We start from the raw sequence: 12,223 nt of genomic DNA, 5'->3' as shown, positions 1-12,223 counted from the left end.
CCGCGCTCCACCCCCGGGGGAGGAGACATTTCCCTGTTCCTTCCGTAGGAAGGAACACAGGAAATGTCTGTCTGTCGGCCGCACTGGGCATACACTGCCCGATGCGGCCGACAGTTTCCCGGAAAATATCGCATCGGACGGGCATGCTGGACAATCCAGCATGCCCGACCGAGCAATATTTAACCCTCGGTCGCCCACCCCCACGCTACAATTATCGTGGCGATCCGCCGATATCGGGCGGATCGTCCCGATAATTGCAGCGTGTATGGCCAGCATAACAATTTCATATACAGGCCAAGATTTATCAACGAGTGGTATTCTTTTTATCACTCTTTACTGATCTTAAATGGTGCCCCAACCAATGCTAACAAAAAATATCACTTGTTGATAAATCTGGGCCAAAATTTTTACATTTCAACTGGATTTTGTGTATGTGTCTGGATAAGGTCTATGGAAATTAATGAGGACACTTCTTCCAAAGGGCCTCATTCAGGGATGTACGCAAACCCAATGATTTGCATACATCTCAGATGGTGGGGCATCAGCGCATGATCCGTTCTGCGCATGTGAGGAATGGGTTCTGCATCGTCGCATGCAGTACCTCCTGAGCCGTAGCCTGATTAATAGGCTGCGGGTGTTTGGGGGGGGGGGGGGCGCGGTGCCGGCCTCCTATCCAGAAAACGTCGGAGTGGGAAGGGGTCTGCGGCTTTCAATGTAGACTTCCTGGTCTCACCTACAGAGCTACGAGGGTCAATCTGAGTATCCTCAGATGGCCAATGGACTCGCAGATGATCCGATGCTATTAGGACGCAGCATTCGGATCTGTGATGCTGTCAGGAGGCGTCTTTCTCCACAGACACCGCCTGTTGCATTAGCATATTCTCGCATCGTCGCTGCGGAGACACAGCAGAGAGGGGAACTGTGTCCATCTCTGAATTGGGCACAAAGCTCATTAAAAAAAAAAAAGGCGGCACTTAAATTCTGTACCATACTTCATAGGGTAAATTCAACTTGAATTAAAGGAGCAACTCGACCAATTGCACATTATTGGGTGTGACAGATGAAAGTGCCTCGTTACCTTTTCCAGAGGAGATGTGCAAAACAGACCTCGAGAGAACATTTGTGGCGTTAAACTAGATGCCATCTTCACCTTAAACCACCTGCAAATGTATAAAATAAAAATAAACATTGCCTTTTCTTAACAGATGGTGCATTCAGAAGCCCAGAAAATATCCATTTTGTAACTACATGTGAATCGTCCTCTCCAGCTCCTGGGCCAGACCATGACTTTGTTAGAAAAATTGGAATTTCCAGATGCCGCTGCCGTTAGGGGCTGACACGGCACAAGGGGAGAAGACGGACTACAAATAGAATTTATGTAACAAAATAGTTCTTATTATATATAGATTTTCATATAACAATCAATCAAAGGATGAAAAATTACATTTAAAAGTACTCTGGGAATAAAATTAACCGCCTCCCAGTAACTCTAAAGCTGCGTACACACGTATCGATTTTGTCAATGAACAATTTTAGTAAATGATTTTCGTTCATTTTTACAAGGGAAAAATGGACAAAAATCGTTTACTAATCGTTCATTTACTAAATGTAATGAATGATTTTTTTTAACTACAAACGATTTTTGCATATTCCCTTACTGAAAATGGTTGAGTTGGTCAGTCTGACTGAACTACAAACGTGAACGTTAATGAACGATAATCGTACATCTTTTTAACTCAGAAAGTGAACAATTTTTTCAACGATTGAACGATATTGTTATCGATAATCGTTCAAAAAAACTTCGTGTGTGTATGCACCTTAAGTACAGATTAGAAGGATATCTATTGTTCTACAAAGAAATATATATTGGTGTCAGTTACAAAAATGTTCTTTTGTTTGTCAGTAGCATTCCTTCAACTGTGATAATACATAATTTGTTTTATGTATTATATTTTTCCAGTGTAAAAAGGAAGAACCTTTGTCCCTTGTTTTATTAAGGACATTCGCAAAATGACACTGGCGGAAGAGAGTTTAGCAGACGCACACAGAAGTGTGGAAACGCGCTCAATAGCTGTCACCACAAACTCTGAGCTGTGCCAAAAACAAAGCCAAACCACTGCACCAGACCTGTGTCGGTGAGAAGACAAGTGTAGCCGGACCTGTTGGGAGACATCCTCTGGATTTGTACCAGAGTATTCCATACCTAGCATATAAAAGCAATGAAGTTACTACCAATGTCTTAATCATCACACTGGGAGCTCAAGGCTCTAGATCAGGGGTGGGGAACCTTTTTTCTGCCGAGGGCCATTATTTGCGGACCTGGTCTAGGCCATGCCTCCTCCGTGTGATGTCACATGGGGGCAAGGCCACAATGCCCGAAGAAATCCTGAGGATGTTCCGGGGAGCTGTAAGGGCAGCAGTGTGACCGTCTGAAGGGTCCTAAGGATCTCCAGGTAGCACTGCTGCATAGATTCTGGCTGCCGGGTGCCATTCTAGGCACCCTGCTAGCCAAATGAGGCTAGCAGAAACAAGCTCTGAGGGACAGACCAAATGATACCGAGGGCCTTATAAGGCCCCCGGCCAGGAAGTTCCCCATCCCTGTTCTAGATAATGCCAATGGCCAATATACTGACCCATAAGTTATCTATCCCTGATCACTTAGATCCCCAGTGACAAGAGACGATAACTTTCGTGGCATGCTTGGGTGAGTCGTGCAAATGAACTGTAAAGTTTGCCAAAGCTGATAATATTGTATGATCTGCTATCACCATACAATATATTGTCAGACTTCTATTGGCTAGCTGGCTATCATTTTATCACACGATGTCCTTGCCTTGTGGAATGCTGGGTAGGAGTGACAAGAAGTCCTGGTATTATAGGTATTCACTGATACGGATGCAGTCACGATAAAGACATCCTGCATTCCTGTGGAGGTTAGGTACCCATTTATTACTAGATAGCAGTAAATATTTAACAGGTGCATTGGAACAATACCATATGACAAGTATAACTGTGGGTCAAGTTAAGAGGCCATATTATGTTATATAATAATACACAGCGATATTATCCAAAGCAGAGAAATGCACTAGAGATACTGAAATTAAAGCCTTTTTTCTTGCAGGCTTTGAGAACATGTATACAGAGGTGTCCTCATTCACTATTGCTGTAGTCATGCAAAACAGCCCGTCTCATCGTGCCAAGTCCTGTGCGGCTTTTTTGCATCTTTCAATGTCGTGTTATTCGCAACGCGAAGCAGTAAAACCGCCAATACAGCCGATTCATCGCTAGAAAATACAGCCATGGTTACTTTCTTGAATTCCTAGCACATGTGTGTCCTCATAGACCTCACCTCAATACGCCATGTGGCACCAGACATCTGGTGTGAGTGAGCTGCGCCAAAAAGGAGTTTCGCCTTTTTCGCAACGAAATATGACAAAATTGCTTCAGTATATCTGTGTGCGACGGAGTCTGAGGTACATAATTACTAAACGGAGAGTTTTTAGAAAAGTGGAGATGTTGCCCATAGCAACCAACCAGATTCTACTTAACATTTATCTAGCACCTTCTAATCTAGAAGATAATAGCTAGAATCTGATTGGTTGCTAGGGGCAACATCTCCACTTCTAAAAACCTGCACTGTAGTAAATTTTGCCCTGAATCTGTATACAAAGTGCTACGATGCAGTGGTAGCGGATTTTTTTCATGCCAAATTCTGTTGTACAGGTTCGGTCTCCGTCGCACACAGATATACAAATGTCGCATATCAAATTCATCAGTGAAGACTCGGGAAGCGGTTTTGTCGCATTGCGTTGCAACTAAGACGCACATCTGAGTGAAAAGGGCGCAAAATAGACGATACACCGCTCGGCTCAGCTCACACGCGCCAGGCATCTTGCGCCGCATGGCGTATTGAGGCTAGGTGTACGAGGACAGATATGCATGATTGACAGTTTTCCGCCATTCCAGATCATATTATTTACTAACCTAGACATCGACTTCTGATCATACTCATTCCACTATCACTCACGTTTCCATGGTCAAACACCTTTGAGTAACAACTATTGGATGTTATTGGAAGCATAGTCAGCTTAAATGATCGTTAAAGCTACTGTGGGAATGTTGGAGAAGGGACACAGCAGAATGTGACATGTCACAAATACAGTACGCATCTTTAGGGCTATACACATACTGAATTTGCTCACCGGTGTCCTTTTTCCAGGTGCTGAAGTTCCCACAATCCAGTTCCCACAGTCCAAGTACATACTGGAAATGAATAATATAGATATTCTCTAAAATAATATGGGCCTCCTCCATTCTCAAACAAAGGGCCTGATTCAGGGATGGGCGGTATTGCAGAGCCGGACACAAGAAGCTTTGTAATTCCATCCACTGTCAGACACCTCCTTACTGCACTTGCAAGCACCATCGCAACCGATGGTAGCTGCTTTGGTCAGGCTGCGGGAGCTGAAGCTTCCCGCAGCCTGACCGGGTGCTAATCACTGTGTCCGCCGACGCTAGCCCTTGCCTCGTCCCTCCCAGAAAACGGTGGCGACACGCCTCCATTTCCAGGACCGGTGTCCAGTGACGCACATGTAATTGCAGGACCCGTTCAGCACATGCGCTGACCCCTACCATCAGAGGTGTGCATCCATCATCATATATATGTACGTCTCTGAATCAGGCTCAAAACCTTATGGTGCTAAAAGAGTTGAAGGCACCTCAGCCAGGAAACCAATGGGTGTATTCACCTGTATGTGGCCCTGTGCTGTACCGCCCCCTATCTGTATTCGTTATGTCATAGCAGTCATTATTATCAGGGTGGACTATCCCCGCTGCAAAAGATGCACCTGGGAACAAGCTTCATTATCTGCAGACCAGAAAAACGTGCACGCTTGAAACGATTTTTATTTTGTTTCTCTATACTGGCTACAAACCAATACGGGGGTTTTGTAAGAGTCTGTCACATTTTCAGACATTCCAAACCTAAACCCCCCCCCCGTGATATAATATCACACTCGCTAAGATCTCTCTCTATCCACTATCATTAGGCCACACATGCAAGCCCTTGTATTGTGTGGGGATTTGCAGACATGAATAAGGCCGACACAAGCTTTGGGGGGGGGGGGGGTGTAATAGAAGGATTATGGGTCAGGGAACAAGATAATTAGCATAATTAGTAACAACTTACAGAACCTACACAATAAGATTGTAACTCCTAATATTTATATTGAGCAGGTATAAAAAGTAATCCATAGAGTAATGCTGAGTATAGGGGTGGCCGAGCAACGGCTCTTTTGTTTACATGATGCGGCTCGCGGCTCGGCAGACCCCCACTGGAACTGTGAACGCTGGCCTCTGAAGCGATCAGAGGCTAAATATGCCTCTGATCGCTTCAGAGGCCAGCGTTCCCAGTGTTGCAGTGCGCGGGTGACGTCATGACGTCACCCGCAATGTGAGGAGCCAGCACGCCTGCTGGATCCAGTTAGATCCAGCAGGCAGCGGAAGCAGCAACGGCGGGACTCAGGATCCTGATGGCGTGGAGCGGTGCCAGCATGAAGACAAGTAAGTTTTTTCACAGGGGAGTGGGCGGGGAGGGGGAGCTAGTACTGGGGGCACGACTACAGGGTGCATTGCAGAAGGGCCACAACTACAGATGGCACAGCTCCCGGGGGCCCTGCCTAAGGGCCACAGCTCACGGGGGCCCTGCCTAAGGGCCACAGCTCCCGGGGGCCCTGCACTACCGGGGGGGGGGAGGGCAGCCTGAGAGCTGGGGGGAGGATGCCTGCTTTCATGCTTATGGGGTCAGAGTGGGCTGGAATGGCAAGGCAGGGGGCTGGAGTGACACATGGAGGAGCTGAAGTGTGTATTATGTTAATCTTGCTTTTTCAATGTATTTTATGTGAATTTCGTATGTTATGTTGATCAGGCTTTCTCAATGTATTTTATGTGGTTCTGGATTTCAACATGTATTTTATGTGGATGTTGTTTTTAAATGTATTTTATGTGAATCTGGTCTTGTTTCAGTATATTTTATGTGGACCTGGCTTGTTTCTGTGTATTTTATGTGAACGTGGCTTTTTCAATGTTTTCTATATTGCTCTGGCTTTTTCTTTCACTTCAATTGTGAAAAAGTTATATTGGGAAGATTATGTAAATTGTGTATTTTCAATGTGCTGGCCTCACCCCCAGCGGGACAGAAGGTCACGCTCCTGCAAATGTCATACCAAAGGCGTGTACACAATTGGGCGTGGCCTTGTGACAGCTTGGCGCGTGCATGCTATCAGCTCTTTACCTTGACTAGAGATATTTTTTGGCTCTTTGCCTGACTGGTTGGCCACCCCTGCACTAAATTTCATCTAGACTGCACCTCTTAAACTCTAGAGGTTTAAGCGGGTTGGCCGCTTGGCCGACCTATCTGACAATTGGTAGGTGCATACACACTTGTGTTGGGCCTGACATCACAACTGGGTGAGCCTTTAAATTTGCCCGCCCAGTTGAGCTGTCACTCGCAGCATGTGTACACACCAGCAGATGCTTCACAGCCGATGCAATATGTCGGTGAACAACATCGTTCACAGACATATCGGGGGTACACACCTGACACCTCGTTTGCGATATATATCGGCCGTTATATCGCCCAGTGTGCACCCAGCTTAAGTGTTCTTTGAACATCAAAAATCCCTATTTCTGTTCTTCAGCAGTAAAAGTGCTCTAATCTGTCTGTATGTAAACTATTTTACCCTGAAAACATGGTTTTATCTATGGAAATGCTATCTGCTCTCTATGCACACTGATGTAACCCTTCATAGACAGGGGCCGTTCAGCTATGGAGGGGTTAAAGGACCCCACGAAAAGCCGGGCAATTTCCAAAGCAAACAAAGTATCTGAAAGCATCTGAAGAATGTAGGGGATGACTGTATGCCAACAAAATGCTAAAGATTAACAATGCACCATCCCCTCCCTTATAGCTCCTTACCATGCACAAACTGGGACTCTAGAGGTTGAAGACTGCATTCATTGCAACTATGTTAAACAGTAACTAAGGCAAGTGAGCAATAACGTGAGAGCGATAAAGTCCTTAGTGTCACCAGCTTGTCAAGTGCTACATTTCTCATTGCACTATTTTTAAACATGCACAATCACATAGCGATAAACACGCACTCGGGCCTCAAACACGATCAGGTTTCCTGTGCTCATTCACGATGAAGGCTGATGGAGGCACGGATGACTGATGTGTACACAGTAACACACACCAGCATCATTAAGAAGGAAAACGCAGACCGTCACTGTGCATAAAGCTATTTCCAAAACATGCAATGGGTTGGTTACAAAACAACACAACGCTCCGTGTATTTTAGGAGATGCTCTGTAAATCCAATCTCCACTTATCCTTACAGGCCAGAGCATGATGGGATCTTTAACTTTTCCAGGGAAAAAGTATTCTAAATTTGTTTGCCAATGAAAATCTCACTTAAGGCCCTATTTATTACAATCTGCATTTAAAATGCGGTTGTAGCGCGATATTTTCGCTTAAATTCGCATTGCGAATTTCGGAAATATCACAGGGATTTATCAAAAATCCCTTGCTGGCACAGAGCTTCAAGCTCTGTCCCTGCGCTGTCTTCTCACTGAATTTTTTGCAAAAAAATACTGTGAAAAAGGTGCCTGCGTATGCGCGGCAGCCGGATACCGCAATCGAACACCTCCCCCCGTTCACTTACAATTACCTCCGGTGATCGGTGCTCCGGTCAGCTGGTCTCCCACCTCCTGCTCTATGCAGCAGCTGACCAGGGTCACAGTGCAGGAGCTGGGAGACCAGCTGACCGGAGCCCCAGAGGACATCACTGAAGCACCGATCACCGGTCCCGGAATTCAGGCAAGTTTTCTTATTTTACTTTTTGTTTTTGCAGTGATCAGCTTGTGGTTAGTTTAGACCACACAGCTGATCACTGGGGCCTGGCTCGGCTATGCCTGTTAGAGCAGAGCAGGAGTCGGGGAACCGGGGGAAACCCTGGATAACGCCATCTCCAGGTGGCATTATTATCACAGGGCATCCCCGGTATTTTTTTTTTACATTTTATTTTTAGTAAATGTGACCAGATCACATTTCCCATTACAATTATGGGAAATGCGATCTGCTTACCAAAAATATGTGATAATTGCCCTTTAGTAAATTTATGTAACACTAAAATAATGTGAAACACCCTTTTTCACTTTATTTTAGTAAAAAATGATGTTAATAAATAGGCCCTTGAAAAATATAGTCTCAATATATCATGTGATTGTTCAAAATATCTATGCCTCTTGATTAAAGCCACTGTCGCCTAGAAGAAACTTGCATTGCGCAGCATGTGGGAAACAGGAGTTTGAATCCCACATTGGAAAATGTTCGTTTATGAAGGAATTATTTATTCGTTCTGATGTGAAGTTGTCCTAGACAAAGAAATGCTATTTGCAGATTGGCTGCTGTAGTTTAGGAGCAGATTTGCAATTTCAGTGAATAACAGATTCCTTCCTCTACAAAGAAAAAACCCAGCAGCTTACAGTCCAAGTAATATCCTATGTTATGACCAAGAAATTCCATAAAATAAATTATTTATTAAAACCAAGTAGATATAGTGCAGATCACGGTCATAAAAGTCTTGCTTACACAGACAGACAACTTTCTTGCGAATGCTATTTTAAGAGCAGAGACTTAAGTAAACGCGTGCTGGTGTAACGGGGCTAGCAATAGGCTTTGCTCACAGTGTGAATAGACTCTTTCATCATCTGCAGAACATCTCAATGTTACAGTGCTCACAAATCTAATGGAAGAATAAAATCTCCATTCCCCGGATGGCTGGTCTATTCACAGCTGCGCACATTGGAACATGGTGTCGCACAGTTTATAGTTGGTGTGTGTGTGTGTGCGGGAAACAGATGCACTCTGTTCTAGAGCAATGTCTCTGTTACATAATTCCATCTACTACAATGACCTGACAGACGGGGCCGCTAGGCCGTTACGTAGAACCAAGCGCCAGGCCTGAACATCATCAAACTCTCATGTTTCAAACCAATGGATCAGTACACACAGCTTTTGGCAGTGCCATGCATCGGGCAACAGAAGGGAATACCATTAACCCTTACTGTGACTTGCTGAAGCTCTGAAGAGCAATTTTTTTTTATATTGTTTTAATTTATAAATCTATTTACTGTACTTTTAGAAGAGATACAAAAAAATAAACTGAATTAAACAAATAACAGTAGCCAACTTCTCTGACTTTGCACCTTACTTTAATAAATACAGATGCTCTGTTGTCCATCACTCCACTAATCAATGTTGTTTAAACACATCTGGAATTTTACAAAATTGTCACATAAATGTATAAATGCTCAAATGAAAGAGATTGTTCTGTTCTGCCCCCCACCCCTCACTCCATTACTCAACTTTCCCTTTCTTATGCCATTGAAGATAGTGTTTTATACAGTTCCCTCCCAGATACTAATATACCCCGATAGTCGCAAGATGCTGAAACTAGGCTTTTAGTCTGCCTGGACCATTATGGATTAACAGCCCTTGGAAACATGGTGCTCCTGCATAACTGTATACAGTAAATGAGGAAATATCACAAGTCTGATCACTGTGCTTTATCTGCCCTTTAGGTTTGAATAATGTGAGCTAAAGTTGTTATTTATGTATATGCATGACTTGACTGGACCTTTGATTGGCTATGCAGAAAAAGAACTGGAGAGAAAACATTATTATGATCCATTATTTAAATACCTGTCAGCATTAGGCAGCACTTAAGGATCAGAGAATCCTACTCCCACACATCAGTCCTAGCACCAATGGAGCTTTAATGTAACGTCACGATCAGACACACTCCATGGACAATTTCACAAGTCAATTAGAATATAAATGTTGGGGAATTATGTAGTTTTATCGCTCCCTATCTGCCGTCTAAAGTGATGGGAGATCGGGGTTCTATAATCAATTACTTTTGATGTCACGCCCAGGTACAGAGGGTTTAGCTGTATAAAATGGCTAAACCCACCTAAAGTCCTCTTTGGGCGCCCAAAGTGCAGTCTTAACTCACATTTCTGCTCGCTTACCCAGAGAGCTGCAAGCAAAAATGTGTGATCCCGTGACGGCACATGCACGAAGAGAGCGACAATTTAACTGATCTGTCGGGAGCCTGGCACTGTCAGCTGCGGGCAAAAAAATTTGACCCCCCCCCCCACTGTCTCTTTGTAGTGTCCATTCTAGCACCCTGCACCTGTCACAACCCGTGCAGTTCCACTTTCCTGCCTGGGGTGTCGCTCTCTGCTCTGGTGCTTCTAGCACACTCTGGTCTGTATCTCAACAGTTAGTTGCATTAGTCTAGTGTGCTAGAAGCGCCAGAGCAGAGAGACACCCCAGGCAGGAGTTCCAAGGGTTGTGACAGGTGAAGGCTGCTAGACTGAACACTAGTCTTTGGACTGTTGGAGGAAACAAAAAAAGCTGTGGAAACCAACATGACAATGCAAACTCCATGAACACAGCTCCCCAAGCTCAGTACTGCAAGGTAACATAACCACATGCTTTCTGCAAATGAGAATATACTATAAGAACACAGCAGATGCGTTTCAGATCTGCTACTAGCCTTAGAGCTTATAACACAAATGTAGCATACATTAGAACAGGTGTATTACCTGTAATCATGAGCCTATAGATCCTGCCAGTGACTACTACATTTATCTATTTTAAAGGGCCTTCAGTTATGTTCAAGTTTAAAACGGTCTAGTGGCTTATATGTTTGCAAAGTGTTAAGCTGGGTACACACCGCAAGATAAATTCTGCCGATCAGATAATCGCTCTGAGCAATTTTTCGTCGCAGTGTGCGATGCCTGCAGATGTCTAACGGGATCGGTAACAAGATAGCGTGTGCAAAACATCAGATCCCTACCTCCCGGATCTGACCGTTACTTAACTGAACCTCTGCATGCTATTATGTAAGGATGCAAGTCTCTTTTACTGGCCCATTGCAGAGTGCTGAGAGAAATTAGGTCTTGTTTTTTCTTTTCACATTTAAAACTCCTCAGTTTTTTTTTTTCCTTATTAAGGCTCATACACACTAGACACCAAGAGCCGTATTCAATTAGAGCGGACCCGCAATACTTTTTTTGCCTCCCCGGACTTTCCGCCTATTTCGCCTGTATTGCACGCGTATCGCCGTATTCAATTTGAAAATAGGCGAAAACGGGACCCGGCAAAACTTGAACAGGCAGAAAGTACTGTCAGATTTGGGGAAATCAGCCTGACACCCCCCAAAAGATGCTCTGAAATGGGGGTTAGCTATGGTACCCCCTGATTTGGCTTGCTGAAGGTATTTTGTATTTTTAAACGGGCTCAATAACTGCTAAATAACATTTTTTAATAAGTGGTGCAGAATAGTATTTAGGAGTTTTTTTTGTTGAAACTAACTTATCCCAGCAACTTTTTGGTACTTGAAAATGGGGGCCAGCATATTTAAAAGTTGCTAAAGTTGAAAAAATCATGAAAAATCCACCTGCCGCAAGCACCTGCAATCAAAAAAACATTTGGGGCATACTTGGGGACCCCCCAGAGTCAAGTTCGCTAGGTTTTAAGTTTGTACCCCAACATTTTTTTTTACGCCCCCAAATTCAAAGTTATTTTTTGGAGTGTTCTGTTTGTTTGTTTGTTTGTTTTTTGACAGTTTACCTTTGGAGTACTCTCTGAAGGCTGCAAGGGGGTTCCCACAACGTTGCACCCCAAAACCCCAACTCTGCACTTTTTTCCGCCTCCTATTCATAGGCGAAACTTTTCCGCCTATTAGTTTGCATTGACTTTCTGCCTAGGCGGAAAGTCTTTCAAATCGAATATGGAGTGAAATCAAAACAGGCGAAAATGACATCATCGGCGAAAAGTTTTCGCCAAAAACACACGGAAATGGCTTTTCGCCTCAAATTGAATACGGCCCTAAAAGTGAACAATATGGATGATAACGATATCATCGTTCATATCGTCCGGTGTGTATGAATGATATCGGTGTGTATGAATGATATCGGTGTGTATGAATGATATCGGTGTGTATGCTCAATGACGTTTGATATTGAGAGCCCAGGAGTTCAAGGGATAACACTGACGATATCGCTCATGGAGCATATCGTCTAGTGTGTATCCACCTTGGTTTTAATGGGAGAGGCACCCTAATATATTACATAAAAAGGGAATTCAGCAAAA

At 44.0% G+C, this 12,223-nt stretch overlaps 1 protein-coding gene across 5 annotated transcripts in view; it reads right to left on the bottom strand.

The window, feature by feature from the left end:
* Window positions 1-12,223, bottom strand: part of NFAT5 (nuclear factor of activated T cells 5) — a 97,714-nt gene that overhangs the window by 66,873 nt on the left and 18,618 nt on the right. The window contains exon 1 of one of the 5 annotated variants that reach the window (XM_088456981.1): window positions 1,079-1,103. The exons of the other annotated variants lie outside the window; for them this stretch is intronic. The gene's annotated coding sequence lies outside the window, so the exon portion shown is untranslated. Of the gene's footprint in view, window positions 1-1,078; window positions 1,104-12,223 lie in introns of those variants that run through there. 5 annotated transcript variants of the gene reach the window in all.

The sequence above is a fragment of the Taudactylus pleione genome, unplaced genomic scaffold, assembly GCF_031769625.1.
Source record: "Taudactylus pleione unplaced genomic scaffold, aTauple2 ptg000731l, whole genome shotgun sequence".
NCBI lineage: Eukaryota > Metazoa > Chordata > Amphibia > Anura > Myobatrachidae > Taudactylus > Taudactylus pleione.
The sequence above is the reverse complement of the archived record's forward strand: the minus strand, read 5'-3'. Positions and strand labels throughout refer to the sequence as shown.